Here is a 24018-nt window from a genome sequence, read left to right on the forward strand (position 1 = left end):
AGCTATGATAAATGAATTATTTTAATTAATTCGCATCTTTTATTAAGTATTATATTTGTGCAATTTAAAGCCAAATATGAAAATCTAACTGATAAAAGAATTTAAAAAAATTAAGAACTGACAATGGCTTAGAATTTGTAAATGAACAATGATACTTATTTTGCTAATTCAGGAATATTTCATGAAAAAACTATTCCATATAATAGTGAAAGTAACGGTAAAGTTGAAAGAGCGAACCGCATCCTTTTAAAAAGGGTCGGCTCTTTATTATATGAAAATGAGCTTCCATTAAAATTTCGGGCCAAAGCCATTAATTGTAGCACCCAAGTGTCTAATGTAACCCCATGTCAAGAAAAGAAAAAAAAATATTCCTAAAAAATTTGGACAGGTAGAAAATCAAAATATCTTAAATTCGGCTGTGTAGCTTATTTCCACTTTCCGAAAATAATGAGAAATAAACTTGAAGTTCCATTAAGACGTGGTATAATGCAAAGATACGCTAGAGAAATAAAATATATCAAATTTATGACATTAAAAGCCGAAAAATAATAAAAGAGAGATCAGTTAAATTCAATGAATCTTTAATAGGTATTACTTATTTTGGAAAAACATAAGCAGAAGCATGGGATATTAATCCACTGCTTGAAACTTTCCTTGCGACACGCGAGATAAATAAAAAAAACAAAAAAAGTGAAATATCTAGTTTAGAAATTCCTACCGAATCGGCAGAGGATGAGAATAGTGACTCATCAATTCTATACCATAGCGGAACTTCGAGTCAGAGGGACGCCGCTATGGGGGATGAAATCGAAACACCAGATGTTGAATCAAGTAGTAATAACATCGTAAATCGGCTCCCAGTTAGACGTTCGGAAAGGCTCAAATCTAAACAAATGTCAGCTAATGTAGCTCATAACATTCTGAATACATATTTAGAGGAGAAAAAAAAAGTGGCTATTGAAAAATATGGGAAATAGAAATAAAAATGAATTGTATTCGTTAAATAAACACGAAGTTTGGGGAATAGTTAACAAGCCTGCTAAAACAAAAAATAATAAAAAGCAAATGGGTATATTCTTTAAAACAAGACAACTCTGGTGAAACAAAATACAAAGTGAGACTTGTAGCTGTAAGTTTTAATCAAATAAAGATTATTCCGTTGTGAACATTGAATCTTTCAGAATGTTAGTCGCACTTGCATTTAAAGTTCTTTGATGTAAAAACTGCATATTTATATAGTGATATTGAAGAAACTGTATGTTATCTCCACTTGGTTATGAAAAATTAATTGAATGATGAAAATTGAGATGAAAAAGTTTATAAGTCGCGAAAGAGTATTTATGTATATCTTACCACAATCTGGTAGAAATTGGTATATGACTATAAAAGGTAAGTTAGAAAAATTTGGATTGATGCAACTGGCTTCTGACAGTTATGTGTTCATTAAAACTGCTGGTAAAAATATTTTTATATTATGTATGTGGATGATTTAGCAATTTTTTCTAATAATGATGAAATGTATCAAGAGGTTATAAATAGCATCAAAAGCATATTTGAAGCGTTTGAGAACAAAATCAGCAAGGTTTTAGGTATATAAATTGTTAAACATGAAAATGGTATTAGTTTGTGTCTGTCTGAATATATTGAATCATTATTGGTTAAACATAATCTAGAAAAATGTGAAAGTATTAAAACTGTAAAAGAAGATCAGAGTTTTCCTTCCACAAACGAACTGATGGACATCACGATGTATCAAGAATTAATTGGTGAATTTTTATATTTAGCTAATAGAACGCGGCCTGATTTATCATTTGTAACAACATATTTGTCACAATTTAATCATAAATAAAAAAAAGGCACTACAATTTGGCTAAAAGAGTACTAAGATATTTAATGGGTTCAAAAGATAAAAAATTGTTTTATGGCAGTAAATTTGGTTTTCTTAATGTAAGTTCTGATGCTAGTTGAGGGAATGCAGCGGACTATTTTTCTTATGTAGGAATATCCGAGATTATGCTTTTGGCTTCGTTCCGGTGCATTCCTTCAGCGAACTGCTTAACATGATTCTATATGCGTATTCGTCAACCTGTGTTCTTTTCTTTTTTCTTTTCTATGTCTAATAAATGTACTGTCGTCAAAAATCCTGCTGAGATTTATTGAAAATTAACAAAAATTAATTAAAAATAGATAAAAATTTTACGGCAACAGCTACTATTATTTAAAAACTTTCCCCCATTTGAAGATGTTATAAAATTCCCTTATGTGCTATTATATTTACAAAAATTATTATGGTAATGAAGCGTCAAAATTTTGTTTCAATTTTAACTAATTAGAATATCGAAAACTCTTTTCGAAGCATACATTCCCACTATAAAGTTGATTTGAACTAAATTTAATAATTTTAACTCAAAACAGCCAGTTTGTAGAGCATTTACCTACAGACAAAATATATACAGGCAAACACACACATTATCCTTTATTATTATTATTATTATTATTATATGTAGAGAAAAACCATTTTTAGTAGTTACCTGGTTTGAATGGGATATTAATTGAACTGAATTTCTTTTAAATCTGTTATACATAATGTTAATGATTTCCTAAAATTATATATTTAACCAGTTAACTATTTTTGACAAGAACATTTTGCGTTATGACGAGTTTATTCAATGACAATTATTGTATAATAGTTTAATTATATATATGTTTATGACAACTTAGATACGCATTTTCTATAGAAGTAGAAACAGTTAACTGGTTAACAGCTTATTAATATAGTTAAGGAGGTATACAATGCCTTATATATCTCCTTTCGCAGTCATCTTTATCTTGACCTTAAACTGGATGCCTGCAACAGTTGACCGGAAACAACTTTCAGGGTTGCTTAAGTTCCTAATAATGTTATCTGGCAACCTCATAGTAATGTCGGTGTATAATAAAATTCAATGTCTGATGATAAAGCCGAATAATGTAATAAAGTGTAATGTACCAGACTACCACGTGGTGCACTCTGGTTAACTCTAAATCTGCTAAGGCGTTGTCTCCTGTGTGTCTTTACGTCAATCTGTTTCTTTCCGGTGGATCCCAGCTCGATGCGGGATTCCTGGGAACGACGCTGCCGACTTTTTGTCCAAAAGGGGGTGCAAAAGTCCTCCAGGGACCTTTGAAAAGCATCTCGTATCATTCAGTCAACCTTCTGATAAAAAGAAGATATGCATCCAGGATAAAGCAGAGAGCACTGTGTGATTCTGGCGGTAAACGATGGGCTTCATTGCTTGAGGATACACAGTTGATACCATATTTTCCTAGAAGTGCAGCTGTGGTACTTTTCTGCCTTACTACAGGCCATCGCTGTTTGCCCGCGTACTTGTATTGGCTTGGACTGTGTGACTCTTCCTTATGTCCTCTGTGCGGACAATATCAAATTTTTGATGCTACTCATCTTGACTTGTGCTCTGCACTTGTGTTTTTATATTAAGTTAAGAAATATTGAAAGACTAGAGATCTAATGGCGTCATAGCCAATCTTCTGGACATTTGTAATAAATAAATAAATCATTGATAAAGCAGTTTTGCTTTATCATCAGACAATGAAAGTAAAGAAAGAAAGAGAAATTTAAAACAAGTATTATCGACATTTGCAGCAACTGTACACTTTTGGATAACTTAAATGTACTTTTTTATGAATTCATTCCATTTATTTTCAAGTTTTGATTGAATGATTATAAGTTCTCATATACTATGACAAGTCAAGTTTTCTTGATCTATTAATTAATCAGTGAAATATGAATAATAATGATTCCAATTGTATTTTTTTTGTGTGTGTCAATCGATATCGTTATGCCTAGCTTCTTGTAATTCACTTCGACTCATGCACATTTCAGCGCTAAAAGCTCCGACTTTAATTCTACACACATCTCTAAAAATGCTCTAGAAGGCTCAAACAATACGCACAAAAGCATTTTATTTAAAAATATTACATATTTCATAAACTCGTCACGTTTTTCATACACAAAGAATATTCTCAAGAGAGGAATTTGCTGAAATAAAAGAATAAGCAAGAAAATTTGTCAGCAGCGTCGATGAAAAAAAAGTTATTCCGCTTATTTTTCAACTTCTTGACAATTTTTCATTAAGAAGAAACATTTTCTGAATGTAATGTTTCACATATTTCGCAGAAAAATATTTCTAGAGAGCTTTAGAAAATTCTCGACCGTAATAAAATTCAATAAAAGAAAGTAATCTAGAACAAGTAAGGGACTTCTATTCAAGTGCTCTTCTATTAATATAACTTTGTATAAGAACCAATTGGAGTGATCTCCTGAAACTTTCTCGCAAACTCTAAAAAATGTATTCTTTATTATTAACTGCCTGCTTTTGCAGAACAGTAATTACAGAAGTGTAAAATTGTGTAGATCTTACGCGCGTTTTTTGCAACATTCACTGATATTCATTTAATACACACGTATCAGAAAACCGAAAATTCATTTTGGATGCTTTTATCCGAACGATTGAAAACAAAATTTGATATAAAACTACAATTAAAGCCGAATTGTGTACCAAATTTTATCTGTTTAGCTCTTTTTTTTATAGTTGTATTTATCCGTAATTGGTCTGTCGGATAAAAAAATGTTGATTGTGCATAGTTATTTTTTAAAGTTTTATGCATTAGTTAAAGTATGTGACTTTTATAAGTCGTTTTTTATGATGGCCATCAAGTATTATAGGTTTTGATTATGAAGCAGCAGTTTTGATTTTAAATGTGGGGGCTTGAATTTAGTACATTTTGGAATTGCATGCTGACCATACCAACGTTATATATTGATTGTACCAACTTTTAAAAATATTTCAAAATTACCTTTATTTTATAAGAAAAAAATATTTATTATCCATTATGTCCATTAAGTTTCATTATATTTTGTTGAAATTTCGAGCATTAACTTTTTCGTTTCATTATATCGTAGAAATCGTTAAATACTGGAACACACATCTACTAATTAATCAATTTTGAATTAACACATTTAGATTGATTTCAAGATATTAATATCAATATCGTCATTTAATAGAGATTAATCAATGAATGGAGTTTTTTTTTATTGAGAATGACATCCTATAACTATAAAATCCAATACTCATACTCGATAGTCGATTATACAAAAAAATGTAAAAATAAGCCTGCAAATACCTAATAAATTATTTATACCTTTATAGCAAGTTCTAAATCTATATTTGCATACTGTTAAAAGTATTTAGAGGAGAAACTTTAAATCTTAAAGTTTGCAACCATCAAAAATAACATTCTTTTTTTTATTTTGCTTTTTTTCGTATGCAATATATTTCACGAGATTCAATATAACATATTCACTGACATTTTTTTTTCTAAATCTGAAATTACGCATGGAAAATGCTTATAAATTTTTCTTGTAGCCATGGCATTAGAAATTATTTATAAAGATCCATATTTTTTTTGCCCTGAAGCCATTAAGGAATGAGTTTTTTACCATTTGATTTTATGTTCTGATCCACAATTTTCTTCAGAATTAGATTTTTTTTCAATATTGTGGTTTTGTCAAATCGCCCATTCCGGTAGCTGCATTTTCAGAGGTCCAAAAAAAGGCAGGAAAAGTGAAGATTTTGAATGAACAAATGAACATTCATATTTTATTTTATATTTTCATCAATTTTTTCTCTCCTATCAGTTGCTAGTGTGACAAATGCTCATTGGCACACAAACGTTTTCTCTGCATTAATAAGTAATTATATTACTTTGATTATTTGACGCATAAATTGTAAATTATTCTTAAATAATTTATATATTATTTCGGAATTGTATTATGCAATAGCATGGATTCATTTTTTCCTTACTGAATTTCAGTTAATTTGTTTTAAAATGTTTTTTCGAATCCACTATTTTAATTCAAATTTTATATTCTGTTTCATTCCTTTAAAAAATATGTTATTTAATTTTAATTTAAAACAAATATAACAATTTATCTGCCAATAACTATGACATTCTTATTTATCAGGAGTTAATGTCAAAGGTGAGATACAGACCTGCTTACTAGAGATGAAATACAGAGCTCTATTTAATTATGTCTGCCTTGATAAATTCATGAGCTTTCCAAATGAAAACAAAAAACAATTTTTTTTATTTATGGATTCAATTTTGCATACGAATACGAATTATCTCTGACAAAAATATTTAGAAAAGCTAAATATCAAAGGAAAAATTAAGGATTTAATAAATGCATTTAGATAAAAAAATAATGTATTACATAGTCCCGTTATAAATTTATATTAATTCATTTTCATTGGTGCATTGATTTTATTTTTCCATTTTGAAAATAGAAAAAAAATGTACTTCGGTTGTGCAAATGTTTTAATAAATGATATTTTATTTTTGACTGCTGAAACTAGAGATTGCATTTCTACCAAATTAAAAATTCTTTGAGTTTATTAGGAAAAAAAGTGATATATTGGGATGATTACATCAGGCAGGAAAGAGGATTCATTTTGCAAAGAGATTCCTTCAGATAGCAAACTTTATTAGCATAGCATAAAGAACTATGTCAAGGCCAAGTCTCGTAAAAGCAATATAATTTGCGTTCTAATTATAAAAATTTACAGATATCAATAGGGCGAGATTATATTCTGCGATAGTATATTAGAACGAGAGCATATCAATATCCTGATTCTGCTTAAACGGGTGGAAGGGCAACCATGGATAATACTTAAAAGACTAAAAGAACACGATACAGCACGAAAATGCTTTTGATTTTCTATTTTCAATTGAAGACCAACACATAATCATGACTTAAGAAACTGTAGTTTTCTGTATTTGGAAGTTGGGGAAACTATGCACCCCCTCCTCAATTCCCCGAACATTATTTTTTATTTGGTATTAATATGTCTTCTTTTTTAAATTGAAATATTTTTTAAAAAAATTTTGGATTAATAATCTAGAATTCTACTGTACTACTACTGTTGGACGTCACATTTTCGTTCGTAGAGCGTAGGTCGTCATCATTTAGTTTTGTATGAGTAGGAAGAAAAAACCCTGACGAGTAGGAAGAAAAAAACCTGAAGCAAAAGCAAATGTACTCAAAAAAATATTACTCACCATCTATACATATTTGTCAAAATTAAAGATTCATTAACCCAGTCATAAACCCTGCACCACTTCGCCCCCTTTTTATTCGCCACCAATTTCAACACTTTTTATTTCATGTTAAATTAATGCTAACTGTGATCACATGAATTTCCTATTAAATTAATGATGCCCTTTCCTCAAAGGCTGTCCATTTCAACGTGAAATTACTTCATTACTCATCTGCTTCACTGCTCAGAAAATCTTTGATCGAGTTTGCCAGTCAAAAACAATAAAAAAAAATCTAATGAATCAATTTTGCCAATTTCAATCTCATATGAAAGCTCCTTGATATGGTACCGTGTGCCATCTCTTTTTCTCAATTTTCTAGAAATACTGCAAAATAATCTGAGTCCCCTAACTTTACAGCTGAGCAACTCAATGACAAAAACTGGATTTCGCCAATTTTCGTCGTTAAATGACTTCGCTATTTCGAAAATATAGCTAAAATTCGGAATTCTCTAAAATTATTATGTAGTCATAGTTTAAAATAGTACTTTTCTTATTTAGAGAAGATATATTTCATTAAAATTCATCGATATTACTATGTTAATATGGTAGTCTAGTTAATAAAATTTCGACTTATGAACCAATCTTAATTATTCTACATTTTATTACAGCAGAAGTATAGTAAAAGAAAAATCATTGTAAAGCAAGTAAATGTTGAGTGCATCACTCTCAGTGCATTCTGATTGGTTAGTTGTATTTCAAAGAGATGAAATCCTCAAGCTGGTGGTGAAAAGTGGCGAAATCATTTCAACTGGCGAGACTAAAAATAATAAAGCTTTATTTTACAAAATCCTGTGAAATGAAGAGGAAGGGGATAGATTACTAATGATGGTGTATTACGGGTCGTGAAAATTCATACAAAATATTTTGAAATCGGTTCAGTAGTTGGGGATGGTGAACTCTGCAGCAAGATTTTTCCCATAGAGAATGTATACCAAATTATTGTTTCTTCGAATTTTTTTCAAAAATGGAGAGAGGGGAAAGATAATAAACACTTGATGACATATCTAAGAACTATGAGTTTTCATATGAAACCAAAATTATTGAAACAGTGCTTTCGGCTGATGAATTTTGTGGAAAGAGTTCCCTCATAGAAAATGTATTATGGAATCTTATTTTTTCAATTTTTCTTAAAAGTGGAAAGCAGTGGGATGCATTTATATCTCACGACACATATGAGCTTTCATAGGGGATAAAGTAGTGAAATCGGGCTATTCATTTGGATTAGGCAACTAGTTTTTGGGCTTCTATATCTGTATATTTTATTTTAAATATACAGATGACTAGAAAATAAGAGAAGCGCTTAAAAGTTATATGGTACAAAATTTAGAAGAATGTAATTATATTTAGATCATCCGTATTCTGAAAATTTCAATTAGAAAATTGTCCTGAAGAGTTTACTGCATTTTTGAGCAATCCGTATTATAAAAAACCAACTATGCTAATTAAGAAAACGGAATCCAATATAATCACAGATATTCATTTTAAAATGATTACGCGCTTACCAATTATATCATTGATGCTGCATGTTTCTGCATAATTAATGATATAACTGAATTTATGAAAGCTACATTAAAATGAATAGATTATTATAGAGATTTGACGCTTATTGATCTATTCGAAGAGTGAATATGCTCAAAACACTTATTCTATAATTCCTTTAAAACTTAATGAAATACATTAATTTTGACAGAAATCGAAGTAAAAAAAATCTGAATAAAGACAAAATAGACAAGTTAGAAATTATAATTATCTAAATAATAAATGAAAAATGCATATAAAAGTACTGAAGAAAATTTTAATATTTTTTTTCAATGCTCATATTGAGGACATAATCTTCGCTACCCTTTAACCGCCTGACATTATTTTTAATCAGTTGGAACTTTCAGAGACTCTTTAATCGGACTATATTAATTTTAATTAGTTGTAATTTTCAGACACTGAGAATTAAAAGCAAAATAACAACTTTAATTGGTTTAGTTTTATTAATTTAAGAAGTCAGAATATTAAAGAAGAATAGGAAGGAGAATAAATAGGAAATAAGAAACAATACCAGGATTTGTAAGCTAGACAATCTCTTAAAAATTAATCACGAATTCAAATTAATTTCATCAATAATTTTTTTATATTTTAAAAGATTATATAGGATTAATGTGATAGGATAGGATAGGACTATACCAACTTTGAAATAAAGAATAAGCATAGAGAAAAAAATGGATTGATGCATGTACTAAGACCATGATAAAAAAATAGCAAAAACTTATCACTTATGAAAACAACACTTTAACCTCTTTCCTATAATACGTTCAAAGGTTTAATTTTTATAGTTGTGTGCGTCAAGGTTAAAGCCTTTCGTAGTTGGCTAAATTGTTTTGACTTTCTGTACAGCTTATTTTGAAGTTTTATTGAATATTGCTTTGTATTACTTTTATTTATCAGTTTATTTTATTCATTGATGCTATTTTTTGAAATTATTAATATCCAGTTAAAGTGTTTTTTACTAAAATAAATTATTAACATTAAAATTTGAAAAATCTTTCCTCTATTTTTGATTTCGATTTTTTGGAGAAATGGTGTTATAATCTATCAGTTTCCAACTATCAAAATTTTAATGAAATTAAACGCAAATGAAATAATACGATATAAAATATTTTACAAATTAAAGATTAAAATACAAATATATATCAAAATTCTTGCTTATACAGCTAAATCTGAGATTACAGCGAAGTATTACTTCAGAAAACTGCAAGCTCATCATCTTTTGAAAAATTATTGAACTCATTAAATTCCAGAAAATCAAGAAATACTAGACATTGAGAAAGTTAGAAACTAAAAGAAAAAAAAAAAGAAAAGATCTTCATACTTTTTTAAGAATTAAAAAAGTTGTTTTAAGTTTGGATTGATAAGAAATTTTTCAGCGAATGAATTGATAACTTTGTATTTGTTTTTCAAAACTTTTTTCCTTTTGCTTCGAAATGGAATTAAACGTCTCTTTCCTCCACTTTTATGGCTAAATTTCCATTTAGAAGAAGATCCATGGAAAAATATTTCAAGAAGGGCCTTAATTCCGATAATGCTGCATCAATTTAGAAAAAGGAAAAAAATACTTTTTATCTTTGAAGCACAGACTTGCTAAATTGTTTCCAAGACTCTGATGCTGTTTCCAAGAATTACAGAATTGCTTTTTAAAAAATAGATGCAGACGATTATAATGCAAAAGGATTTTAAAAGATAATACATTTATGCAAATAAGTTTAAAAAATTTGCATCTTCGTTACAAAATTTATAAAAATCATGGCAAGAAAATTAATAAATCCTTTAACTTTCAAGGAGTAGTAAAATAGTTTAAGGATATAATATCATTATTCTGGTAATTTAAATATCAAGTGAGTAATTTAAGTAATCAAATGAGAGATGCAATATTAAATGTATTTATAGATCCTTAATGCCAAAGTTCATCAACTTTTCATGAATGAATTTTGTAACATTCAGAAAACTTCATGCATATTTCATACACGAGAAAGAAAAATTTTACTAAGCATGTTTCTTATTTAGCTGACAACCTAGTATCTTAAAATGCTACGAATTTTTGAATTGAATACAAAGAGTTGGTAATATTTCATATTTTCTTAATATCAGAGAATCATTATACACTTAATGCTATAACTTGATGAATTCTAGTTTAACGTTTATATGAGATGCGTTAAATTTTAAAACTGGGTTGGATTTTTGCTCTATTCCTTTACAATGATTTGCTACCGTAAAAAAATATTTTGCATAAAATTTGAAAAAAGTCATTTTACAAGATCGGATGTTCATTTATTTGTTTTATTTCATTCTTTTTAGTCGATTAATGTTTGAAAGATATCGCAAATTAATGAAGCAACCTATGCTGGAATATAATAAATATTTAATAGAAACTTTAAAACAAATTTTTATATTTACGCTAAATAGAAATTCTTTTATTGTAATTAGTATCTACTTTTTAATCTTAGTGTTAATTGCTATAATAGGGCGCAACTAGTGCAGAATTAATATTTAGTTTAGTTAATGAATAAGTAACAATCAAATTCGGAAAATGTTGTGTTTACATCAAAATTGTACTAGTGTATTTTAATATTTTAATTAGAATATCAGAAAGTGAGTAAAAACATTTTCTACAAAGTTTCTTTTTAAATGCTTTCAAGAAGTATTTAAAATCAAAACTTTTAATTTTTCAAAATACGAAATTTGAAAAATACGACAGCCATTAAAACAATTGTTGCTTTAAGTTAAGGAAAAAAAACTACTTTTTGGATGAATTATTACAATTCATTTTATACGCTTTGAAGGGAAAACATACGAAGAGTGTTTTTCAAACTAATCTCTCTAAATAGATACGAATTATCGTTGAGGTTCGTTCATATTAAATCTATTGGCTTTTGAAATGACAGTAGTTAAGGGAATGGCAAAATTAGAATCCGATATCAACAATTTGTTTTATTTATATCGAATCGGATTATCCATTTGTATAATATCAAAATTTTTTATATTTTATTCTTATCGAAAATAAAATATTGCAAAAGAGCGTGGATTGGAAATGAATAAATTTCAGCAGATAAATAATATATATAAGTTTTGTTTAATATATAATTCGAAATACTCGATATGATTTAAAGTATACAGACATTTTCTAAGGGATTGGAAATTCGGGCCTTTAGGATATATCAGTAATATTTTTTTCTTATATATTAGCAATAAGTTACTGTCCTAAGTAATACCTTTAATTATCTAAGCACAACCACTTACTAAGTAATCTCATTGCCATGTCATTACTCTATTCACCTGGTATATCCGAAGGTTATGAGCCTTGACTTCAAGAATTCCGTGACACTTCCTTCAAATCCAGAAATCCAGCGTTTAATAGAAGGAATTATTTGAATATATCAACCATATACTTCTTTTTTCCAAAGTTGTATTGGTAGGATGCAATAAAGGCTGTCCTGTATTTTTCAGACCTACCTACTACAAATTTTCCAATATTAATGACAAATCCATTTTCTTCATTAAAGTTATATTGGAATTGCTTGACATGGGGTTTAAACCTTTCTAATTTTATGCAGTACAATAAAGCCAAGTATGCAGCCAATTTACTACTTTTGCAACACTTTCTTAGCTCTGATTTTTCTCTATTTCTTACGTATGGTTATGAGATATTAAAAATTATTCCTATTTTTAAGTTATTTGTCAGTACACACACATACATACAGGTGGTCATCAAAATAATGGAAACACCTTAGGTTTATAAAGAATCCTTTATTAGTATGGTGTAGGACCGCCTTTGACATGTAATACAGCTTGAATTCGCATAGGAATCGATTCGTACAATTGTTGAATAGTGTTTAGAGAATTATTGTACCATTTTCCCTGGAGATATCGTGAAAGTTCTGGGAGAGATGCCGGTGAAGGATATCGATTCCATATTGAACGCTCTAAAATAGACCATAACGTTCAATTATATTGATGTCGGGTGACTGTGCGTGCCAAGGCAAATGCTTTTTATCCTCGTGTTCATCAAATAATTATTGGACAAGCATCGCTGCATGGATAGGTGCATTATCCTGGAAAAACTCCATCTCTTGCAGGAAACAATGTTTGCATCATAGGATGGATCTAGTCAGCTAAAATTTCTCTATATCTCTCCTCGGCGATCCTTCCTTTCAGGGTTACGATTGGTCCAGTACAAAACCACGGCATGGCTTGAAACACGATTCGTCAGTCCATATTACTTTCTTCCACTTATCAATCGACCAGGTTTTGTGAGTCTGACACCATTGCAGGCGACGTTTACCATTAACATCTGTGACAAGTGGCTTGGGAATTGCTGTTCGGTCACAAATGTTCTGTTTATGAAGGTGCCGTCTAACTAATCACTGGAGAATCCAGATGGGTATTGAGCTCTGCGGTCACTTTACTGCAGCTGCTCGCTTTTTAGACATCATAATCCGTTTCAATTCCCGTCGGTCTCTTTCACTGAGCTTCTCTTTCCGTCCACCATTTTGATTTGTAAAGCTTGTCTTGCCGCGCTGTGTGTATGCTGTCATGACTTGAGCCACCGTACCTATAGAAACGCCTAAAAGTTGGGATGTTTCGGTCACATTTGCTCCAGTTAGACGGGCTTCTATAATAGTCTGAGAATCAGAGATCCGACATTTTACGCTTTTGAAAAAAATCCGAGAATCACAGAACTTTAATAAAGCTAACACATACCACCAGAATATACACATGGCTATTTATAAAAAAAACTCCTAGTGGTTATTATATTTTAATGCTTGCAAAGCGAATTCAAAAATGTCACTTTTACTCACAGGTGTTTCCATTATTTTGATAATAACCTGTACATACACAGAGCGGCACAGATTTCTGCAGTGTGCGTTGGTGAACTTAGAGTATGGAGTTAAGTAAATGGCTTTTGAAATGACAATGTTCTTCTATTGCATTTTCCATTGACAATACAATTTTTTCATTAAGAAATCTTGGTCCTTACTGTTGGGGTAATGTATTATGAATATAAAAGATAAAGAAAATATAAAGTGTTCTGATATTAAAATACAAAAAAAAAAGCATGAAGTGAGTTGATCAATTTGGTTTATGAATAGCTGATATTAAGATGACAATGGATATATACAGTCAATTTTTCGAGTCGAATAAAATATTTGTTCAAATGATGTCCTACTTCATACGGGTAATTGGAACTAACCATTCCTAAAGAACAGTTTATATGTTCAGTACAACTCTCGAAATATGTGATGTTCTTGCCTTTCGTAGCAAAATTAAGGATTAGATTGAGGCGCTGTTCACCTTTAGGGTTGTTGCTGATGATGCAATTGTATAGAATCATCAAATCTTGTGGTTCAATGTATGTAAAGATTCATTCAATTGGTAGTCAAATTTCTTAATAAGTCAAATGATTGTGACATATAATCAATGTAAAAACATTTAAACTTTTCATTTTTGTATTTTTTATAACGGTAATTAATATTTGGTTTACATATAATCTTTTTAAACCATTTAAAAGTAGTTTTGATTAATACTAGCCGCCTATGGCGACAAGCGTTCTAGACTAGATTGACCTTTTAGACTATTAAATGGTTTATACAGAATGCAATTTAAAAAAAAATTCTCCTTGTTATCTTATATTATTAAAGAACATAAAATTGGTTGAATTAATTTATTGCAAATTAAAAAGTATATATATATATATAAGAAATAAAATAAGAAGTAAAAATTCTAGTACTTAGTTAATAATTGAGAAAGGCATACAATTAAAGTCTTTCGATGGATGAGTTTGAATTCCATCATAACATATAAAAATACTGTATCGAATTAAAAAATAGTATTAAGGGAAAAATTATATGCAAATAAAATTGTTGTCATTAAAAAGGTAATAGTTTGAGTCGTAAGATAAAACAAAAGCTATTTTTGTAACATGATTGTTTTGGAATATACGGCTATCAATTTCCATTGCTAACTCACAACGATTACCCAACCGGCAGAGGTTTAGTCTTTCTTCGCACTCGATTAAACTTGGTTTGAAGCTTATTATTATTTTTTTTATATATTTTTCTTCTTCTGACTGAATGGACTTTTTAGTGCACGGTGAAACCATTCCAGAACATTTCTAATAATATTTCGCATTTCCATTAGTTGGCTAAACAAAGCTTTGAATTCAATGCAGTTGTAAAAATATTCAATGAAATAGTTCGAAAATCGTACGATGGTTTTTTCGCCTACACATTTCACTGTTGCTTTTCAGCAGTAAGTAATACGAAAGATTTCAGTGCCACGTATGTTAGCATTTTTTTATATGAAGAGATTATCTTATGTTTTATATAAAGCCTTTTGCAAATTTCAACAGGTATTGCTTAGAAACTAAGCGATAAAATTTCGTTCCTTAGTCACTTTTCAAATCAAGCGTCACTCAACATGTCCTTTATAAACATGACGATTGATCTTATAAATAACGCAAAATTACCTCACAAGCAATTGAAAGAAAATTAGATTTAAATGAAAATTGATGCTTGATTCAGGATAATAAAATGTTCTAGTTTATCGGGAAAATGCTTTGTTTCGAGTATATTTATTATTTAAAGGCCAGAGATAAAAGAGAAGTTGTATTGGACAGAACTTTCTCAGTTTATCTTCTGTCTTGAATTCAAAATGAAGGAATGCTTTTAGGAAACAATAAATAAGGGAGTATTTTATCTTTGAAATTTTCCCTATGCTTCCACACAAAGATGGCGTAATGGGTGGTTAAGAAGGATTGTTTATTTAAAGAAATGACAATGACGAGTAAGATAAACATTATACCAAAGAGTCAAAATTCCGACGTGATTAAAATCCCGATAAATCAATATTTAGATTCAAACGTTTTACTTTGTTTAATTAAATGGGCTCGTAAATATAATTGATCAATTTAATTAAAGAAATGCATCTATAATCAACGTGCAACTAGGTGTTTTTGTGTTATCGCTAAAAATGTAAATATGCCATATTAAGATATAAAAATATGTAATATTTCTTTTTAAAATTATAACATTTATAAACTATGCAATTTGTAATAATTTGCGACATGTGACATTCATGATACAACATACATGATGAAAAAGTCATTATAAATGCTCGCTGTACAAAGCAGTTTTCAGATCTTAGAGGTATTGAATTTGACTGTTACTTTCTGAGTAGTAAATGTTGACTGAGGAAAAGTTTTTAAAATTTTATATACATCCTTAATTATAAATTAAACAGCTCACACTTCCTTCCTCATAAATTCAGAACATATTTCAGAAAAGCTCATTTTTATGTCATTTTAAAACTCGAAAAATAAACTTTTCAGTAATATTAATTTTTAGTTCAGTACAACTTATTTACTCGAACGTACAAGGAATATGTACGATTGTCAGAATATAAATGAACTCTTTAAAAAGTTAAATCTATAGATTTAACATCTAACACATGGATTCATATTAAATTTTAAACTAAATGTGGTAAAGATTTGATTATCTCCAAATCTGTACTTTTGAATGCATGTGAACTTGATGACTTTAAATCAATAAAATTAGGAATGTGATCAAGAAAAATTACATAACATTTAGAATAAAAAAATTACATAATTATTAAATACTGAGGTACCCTTACGAATTTAAAAGATAGAAAATAAAATATTGTACTTTTTAATGCACTTATAGAGCTGTGTATAAAAAGCATTTTTATTAAATTTATTAATTTCTCGAATACCTGGTATAAAAAATATTCACATTTTTAAAACACTCGAAGATTTAATTTTCGGAGATCATTTCAAAAATTATCTTTCGGATATAAGTACGTGGCAAATGCCGAGAATCATTGAGAACAGGTGGCTGATTTTTTCGGCAATTACAATATTTTTCTTTTGTATACTTGGTACACGAAACCGTAAAAATCAATATTTTTTTCAAGCATATTGATATCAAACAAAAATTAAAGCATAATCAAAATGATACCTCTATCTTTCAAACTGTTTCATCTTCTAATGATATTTTTAGTTTCCAGAATAATAACTTGCAGATGGAATTTAAATTAACCAAAATTTCCATCATCTCTGGGTTCAAAAATATTAAAAAGCAGAAAGCCATTGACTTATAGATTCATTTCTAAGACATATTGATTTTTAACCCCGTGTTTTCATTATACGACAGAAATAGATTTCTTCACATTTTATTGTGAAAGAACAAATGAATGAAAGCCGAAAGATAAAAAGCAGAATCTCGAAATTTCTTCATTTCATAATAGTTCTCTTTCTTTGTAAAATTTCTTTCTAAAAGATTATTCGGATTGGAAATGAAAATGAAGAACATGCTTAATCAAGGAGCTAGAATGTTCTAGTTATGATGATAGATGGCGATGTTACATAACTTTTTAGCAGTAATTGGAAAATGAATGAGAAATTTTGGTTCTTATATTATCATTTCTAACTAATATAACGCAAAATTTAATCACTGAAACGTAATAAGTTATTGATTAAAGGCAACAATTTTTTCAATAAAAAACATATGAATGAATTATTTTTAATTACTTGACAATAAATTTATTGAGAATATTTTTATGCATGAATTAAATGGATCTAGAGTTTTTTAATTATTAACACAGAGGCGATAATGGCTAATTTTTTCTATGCATAGATTAATACAAAGTTTTAACAATAACCATAGTTATGTCACATAATAAATGAATATTTAACTACCCCTTCTCATCTACAATCCACATCGTCCAATTAGCCTTCTAATTTACAATCCACATCGTCCAATTAGCCTTCTAATTTACAATCCACATCGTCCAATTAGCCTTCTAATTTACAATCCACATCGTCCAATTAGCCTTCTAATTTACAATCCACATCGTCCAATTAGCCTTCTAATTTACAATCCACATCGTCCAATTAGCCTTCTAATTTACAATCCACATCGTCCAATTAGCCTTCTAATTTACAATCCACATCGTCTAATTAGCCTTCTAATCTACAATGAACATCGTCTATTTTCCCACAGGGCATGGAGTGGTTTTAGAAATGATCAAGGCGGAAGGAGTCAAGTTGATCTCCAACTAGTAGGAGGCCCCCAGAGAATAGATACATTAATAAAAATGCCATAACATTCAAACAATACACAATTTGGTATAACAATATAGAAACAAAATATTTTAAGTCAGAGATATGAAAGATACTGCCTGTAACTATCTAAAACCATTGCTCACAAAATAAATAAAGCCAAAGCCGACATTAAAGTGCCCCAGAACGATAAATAAAATCAATACAAATTATTCATCCAGCTTCAAGAAAGCAAATTCTAAAATAAAGTTTCCATTATCTTAGACAGCTTACCGAGCAGAAATGCATTTTTGCTGCGAGCTTTTAACTATATAGATTTATGGAGAGCTGTCGGGGGATAGATGGGAAACTTTTGTAAAGCCACAATGAAAAACCAAATTCTCCTACAAATATAATTCGTTAAACTTAACAGTTTTTATCTGTAAAAATAAGTAAGAAAGAGACCATGAGCAATAATGGAATTTAGTTATCGTTTAGCGATTTGCGTTTTAGTATTATCATTGAGAAAAAACTCTCCCATGCGCAAATCGGTATCAGTTATATCAGTTAGGAATCGTAATCAGAGAGCACTGTCTTCCCAAAACTTTCTTTTATACCCTCCAATAAAGATCTAATTTCACCCTTCCTTCACTTAAAAATATGGACATTCTATAAGGCTGAAAATACTTTATAGAATATAGATTTTTGGTATGAATCTAATATTTTTACCGAATCTTATGGGAATATATTTTAAACGTCTTTTTTCCAACCAATTGAAACCAAATTCACAGAACTAACATTTGCAATCTTAAGATTACACAAAGAAGATTCATTGGTCTATATCATTGTATTTATTGCCTTTAAAGTATTTATGCGAAAGTATAGACCAGCAAATAGTTAACCTTTTGACAGATTTGGTTCAAAATTTGATAAGAATCTACATTTTAAATGCTAAATTTGTGTTCCAAATTTTATTTTATCTAGCTCTATGTTTTGTACTTATTGAGTTCATTTATACTGAAAGAGTCAAACAGACCGCCACACTTCGTCTTTAAGAAAATTGTATAAATTCTATATTTGTCTTCTGTATACTTCGTATACGAGAAAATAAAAATAGATTTTTTAAACGAAATAATACTTACAATGTTTTCATCTAAACTTAAATTAAAACTTGATTTAATCTATGTTGAAGCTAAAACATCGAAAACTGGCAAGCAGAAAATGTTCGACCTTAGCCCTATTATTCAAGGCCCAACACAAAGCAAAATAAACAGCAGAATCTCAGCACGGAAAACGGAGCTATAATAATTTGATTTGAAGCTATAAAAACGGGCTGAAAAATACTATTATAGAAGATGCACACCGAGAATCTGATGCCATCAATCCTAGATCCAATGGTGTACATCATGAGATTTTCCTCAATCCATTAACGAAAATTCAAAATTTTACTTTTAGAATCAATTTTGATATCCATATTTATCCAGAAGATTTATATTACAATTACCTAAATAATTTTTGATAATTGTTATATTGAACCTTCAAAAGCTAATTACAAACTTGAAACTTCAAAAACTAGAGTCTGGCGGCAATTTATAATGAAGAATTGCCTCTGAGAACTTCGAGACCATTAGTTGGTGATATTTCATAAGGACCTGTTCCATTTCGTAAGAAAATTCTTTTGCATAATAATCAATCTAGTGATCTGAACTTTAGATAGGATTACATACAAGAGACACCAACCTTTTTAGTAAAACATTTCCTTCTTCATACCTATGAATTACCAACATTTAAAGATATGAGGAAAAATTCCTAAACCGGTACCAAACATTGGTACCAGATTGTTAACCATATTGCTATATCTGGATTACATATCAAACGATTATTAATGCAAATTAAGAATATACCACGACCAATTCAAGAGATTATCTATTGTTAGTCCCAGGTATTTTAATGAGCAAGCAATGTTAATAGACGCATTACTAAAGCGAAAGATGGGTTCCTTAAAGCACTGAGGAATAATGCTAGGAAATATTCCAGAAAGATTTAGAACAAAGCACCAAAGACTGACAAGGGTGTCAGACAAGGCAGTGCTTCTGAATAGGGCATGCAAATTCATATGTTAATAGAGGCTATATTCTTTAATTTTAAATAATTCAAATACGTTTCTAGGTAATAAATAAAACTATATTTGCAGTTTCATCAATAATTTTTCCAATTTTAATATACTTAATAAAAAATCGTCAGTAAGCACTTGAAAAATAAAACGGATTTTTATTTAATCTTTAAAACTTAAATTCAAGCACCACAACAAAACTTAAAATCGATCTCTGTATGAAATACTTTAAATCTCATTTTTAATAATTTTTAGATAATTGAAAAGATTATATATGTCAACGAAATAAAATACTTTTAGAACTTGAATACATGTTTGTGAATTAAAATTTCTAAATTTTAAAGAATTTTATTCTTATCTTGACAAAAGGTTTAGAAAGAAACAGAAATAAATCAAGAAATGCCACGTCAATATTAACTGACACCAGAGTCCCAATATTAATAAGTAATTTAGAATTTGAAGCAAGTACATGAAGTGTGAAGTTTGAGGTTCCAATTTTGAAGGAATCTGAACATAATAGAAAGAATGAATACTCAAATAAAATCATTTGCTGTGCTTAAACTTAAAAAAATGCTTTTCCAATATTTTTATACGCAAGTAAGAAAATTTTCTTAGAATTAAAAAGCACTGCGTTCCTTCCTACTTAAAGCAAGAAGGAAATCCTTACACACTTAAGAACAATAAGGAAAAAAAAAGATTACATGAACACAAATTTATCAAACCTAGGACTTTTTTTTATTATAAAGGAAGTACCACGTCTTAGTTTATTCATTCGAGGGATAGACTAAGGATTCGAGGATAGACACCTCTTAACGTTTTAGAAACAATAAATATGTCCTTCTGAGCCAGAATTTAAATTTTAAAGTTATTAAGTCTGTAAAAATTGAGATTTTCGGTTTTAAAGAAGTATTTTTAGTAAAAACTTTATACAATTCCTGAATTAGGGATAGTTAAATTATATACCTTGACCTCTATGTCATTAGCTTTTTAAAAGTAAAGGCGGATTTAATTTAAAAGACGGCATCACATTTTTGACTAAGCTTGCAAGAAATTATGTACTCGGTTAATATTTGGTAAAATATTTATTTTTAAATATCGGTCTTTCTTTTTCATACATAGATTATGCTGCCTGACCCGTCCTGTCAAGTGCTTTATTCTTTTAATGATTATATATTTTGCATAGAGAAATGCTCAGAAAATTTTCAAATAGCCATTTCAAGAAATTAAAAAAAAAGAATCGACTAGTACTATCTAAAAGAATTGAATGAACAATTTATTACTCTATAAGTAAATCCTCGTGAAGGATAACTTCTGAGAATAAAGAATTTAATTTATTTTGAACTGTAGAGATGGTTTTTCGAAATATTTCCGAGAATTACATAAAAAAAATATTATATGATGTTTAAAATCGAAGCCACTACCGTTATTTTATAATTTCCATAAGTAGTAAATATAAGTGGTCACTAAAGGATTAAAGATCAAGAAGTTAATATTTCTTGTATACAAAATGTTTATTGAAGTAAGATCCAGCGATCTCATATCTAACCGAAAATGGCGCAAAGCTCTGAGGATAATAAACCATTAAATAAAATAAAGTAGCAAAATCTGCAATTGGAACTGACAAAATAACAAAATAAAACTGAAAAAATTACTAAATAACTTACCAATTATATAAAGTTGCATCTTCAAATTTCATAATTGCAGATTGACTTGGATTTGAAATCATCCATAATATTTTTCATTAAACAAGTTAAAACTGTCAATCTCTTTAATTAACGAGTCTACAAGGGTATGAATAGGGAAAAAGTACCGAAGAAAAGTTATCAATTTCTGCTTGAATCTCTACTGTAAGAAATAAGCGATAGCGGATGTGAAATCTGGATTTCAATAAAACTAAAAATAATAAATGCTTTATTATTTTTAGATGTGTAAGAATAGTGCTTCGGCCCATTTGAGAGAAGGGTCAAATAGTTGTCTTGAATGCGCATGCGCTCAAAACGATTAGCTCTCGAGTAACCACAAAAGCATGATTGTAAATAGGCAAAGTAAAATTTACGTTAATAATGGAGAGCTTTAAGCAAGGCCATAATCACTGTGCAAAATAGTATAATTAAAGGCCTTGATGCTCTGAGGACACTTTATATTTCTACGGTGATGGTCCAATGGCAGATTCAGGTTTTCACTGACATTTGCATTATAGAATTTACGATTTATACATTGAAATGGTGATTATATGATATGGTCATTGTACCGACCTTATTTATACATACAGGATCGGACAAAATGTTTTGAAACACTAAAGTTTAAAACATTTGTACAATATCTGAGTGAAAATCATTCATTTGGTAATTATTCTAATCAAAAGACAAACCTCGTTGCTTCTTTGCACCGTGGGTCTTCATATTAATAATTATCCGTTTTTGGTTATTTCTGTTTCTAATTGAAAGTTTTTCTTAAAACAGCTTAGACCGACTTTTTTTATCTATTAGTTAATTATTTTTAATACTTAAACTCTAAATCAGATCTTCCAATGACATCTCAGCTTAAACCTTATACAAGATGAAACGAAGATGTTTTTTGCGTGGCTTACTGAATTCGATCAAATGCATTACTCTTTTAAAAAGTCTCGATCAAATAATATAATAATCAGAGTCGGTCTTGGCGGCAATGCTGCCCTTGGAATTTTATTTAATTTCTAATCATTTACAGTCTGATTTTTCAGTGTTATGTCAGCAATTTTTTTCCCCCGGTTGCTTGAACTTTTGCTTGGGAAGTTTTAGAAAGATTTTTATCTTAACTTTGCTATTTGCTTTATTACTGACCACCATTTTTGCAGAACAAGAGACTATTTCCTTTGATTGACATAAAGCTTCAATTTTATTCAAAAGTATCATAATTTTTTTGACAAATACCTTTTACAAAATCGTTAACTTTCTCGTTATTTCGGACTCTGCTTTCAAGAACAGAATTTTCATGGCCTAAATTTCTTTCTTAAAGTTAAAATTTAGCATACTATTATCCGATTCAGCATATTTTCCAAGTCACAATCTTAAAGCCTGGTTCAAATTATCAATTACGTTTTTTAACATTTGTGTTCACAAAGAATTTGAATAAATTAGTTAATTTGTCAGTCCTACTTGTATGTTAGTCCGAAAGTTCTTCCCGGCATCAAAGCAAATAAAGAGCTTATTTCGTCATTTGAAGCTGAAATTTGCCATAATGTTTATGATCAAATTATAATATTTGTCTCCAAAATCCTTGAAAGGATATGTGGCTTTTGACATTTTAGACAATTATTAACACCAATGTTAAATAAACACAACACCAAACACATGAAATAATATTACAAAGAGTTTGTCGAAAAGACGGAAACCCCAAACGTAATCATATATAAGAAACCCAAGAATACTTAAAATTTGATATAAAATGCAAATGAAACTCAATTCAATATAAGAAAAGTGCCAATATAGAAAAAGAAAAAAGAAATTCTAAAAAATTCACCTACCAAGAAATATTAAGATATGCACCATTTACGATGTCCAAATCTCAAACACTGGAGCGATTCGAATCCAATGAAATGTTGTTGTGCCATCAGGAAATAACTAAGTATAGGGTGATTGACCTATCGACGATTGCTGCTGATGCTCTACAAGAAGCTCACAATTTGGCGCAGAATCAGTAGACAGTCAGGATCACGTGGGAAGATGACACGTGTAGCTTATCTGTCCCTAGTAATGATTGTTTCGAAAATTAGTCTAAGCCTAGTTCGAGATGATATATCAGAGTCTAGATATATATATATATATAACTTCAGAAATAACAAACCAAATATAAGAATAATTACATAATTTAGTTGATATTATCAGACTTTAATAGAAGACTAATCATTAAGTCGCAGTAGACATATAACAATTAATCAATATTCTTCGAATATCCAAATACACTAATCCCACATAAAAGAGCAAAGAAGATTCATCATTCTAATCTTTTATTCAATTACACGGTTAAATGCATTGATTTAAATCAAGAGAACCCAGAATAGTAACTACAAAGGCAATCAGAAGTGATGTTGTAGCGGATTGTGATTAGCGAGGATAGAACCTGGGACCTTTTGGTTCGTAGCCGAGTAACATGACCACAATACAAA

General features: G+C 29.4%; 1 long non-coding RNA gene across 3 annotated transcripts in view; it reads right to left on the reverse strand.

Moving 5' to 3' along the window:
• The window catches only part of LOC129959349 (uncharacterized), a 336984-nt gene that overhangs the window by 90706 nt on the left and 222260 nt on the right, over positions 1-24018 (reverse strand). For 2 of the 3 annotated variants that reach the window (XR_008783417.1, XR_008783418.1), the window contains exon 4: positions 23377-23599. The exons of the other annotated variant lie outside the window; for it this stretch is intronic. This is a non-coding gene — a long non-coding RNA (uncharacterized LOC129959349). The remainder of the gene's footprint in view (positions 1-23376; positions 23600-24018) is intronic. 3 annotated transcript variants of the gene reach the window in all.

The sequence above is a fragment of the Argiope bruennichi genome, chromosome 2, assembly GCF_947563725.1.
Source record: "Argiope bruennichi chromosome 2, qqArgBrue1.1, whole genome shotgun sequence".
NCBI lineage: Eukaryota > Metazoa > Arthropoda > Arachnida > Araneae > Araneidae > Argiope > Argiope bruennichi.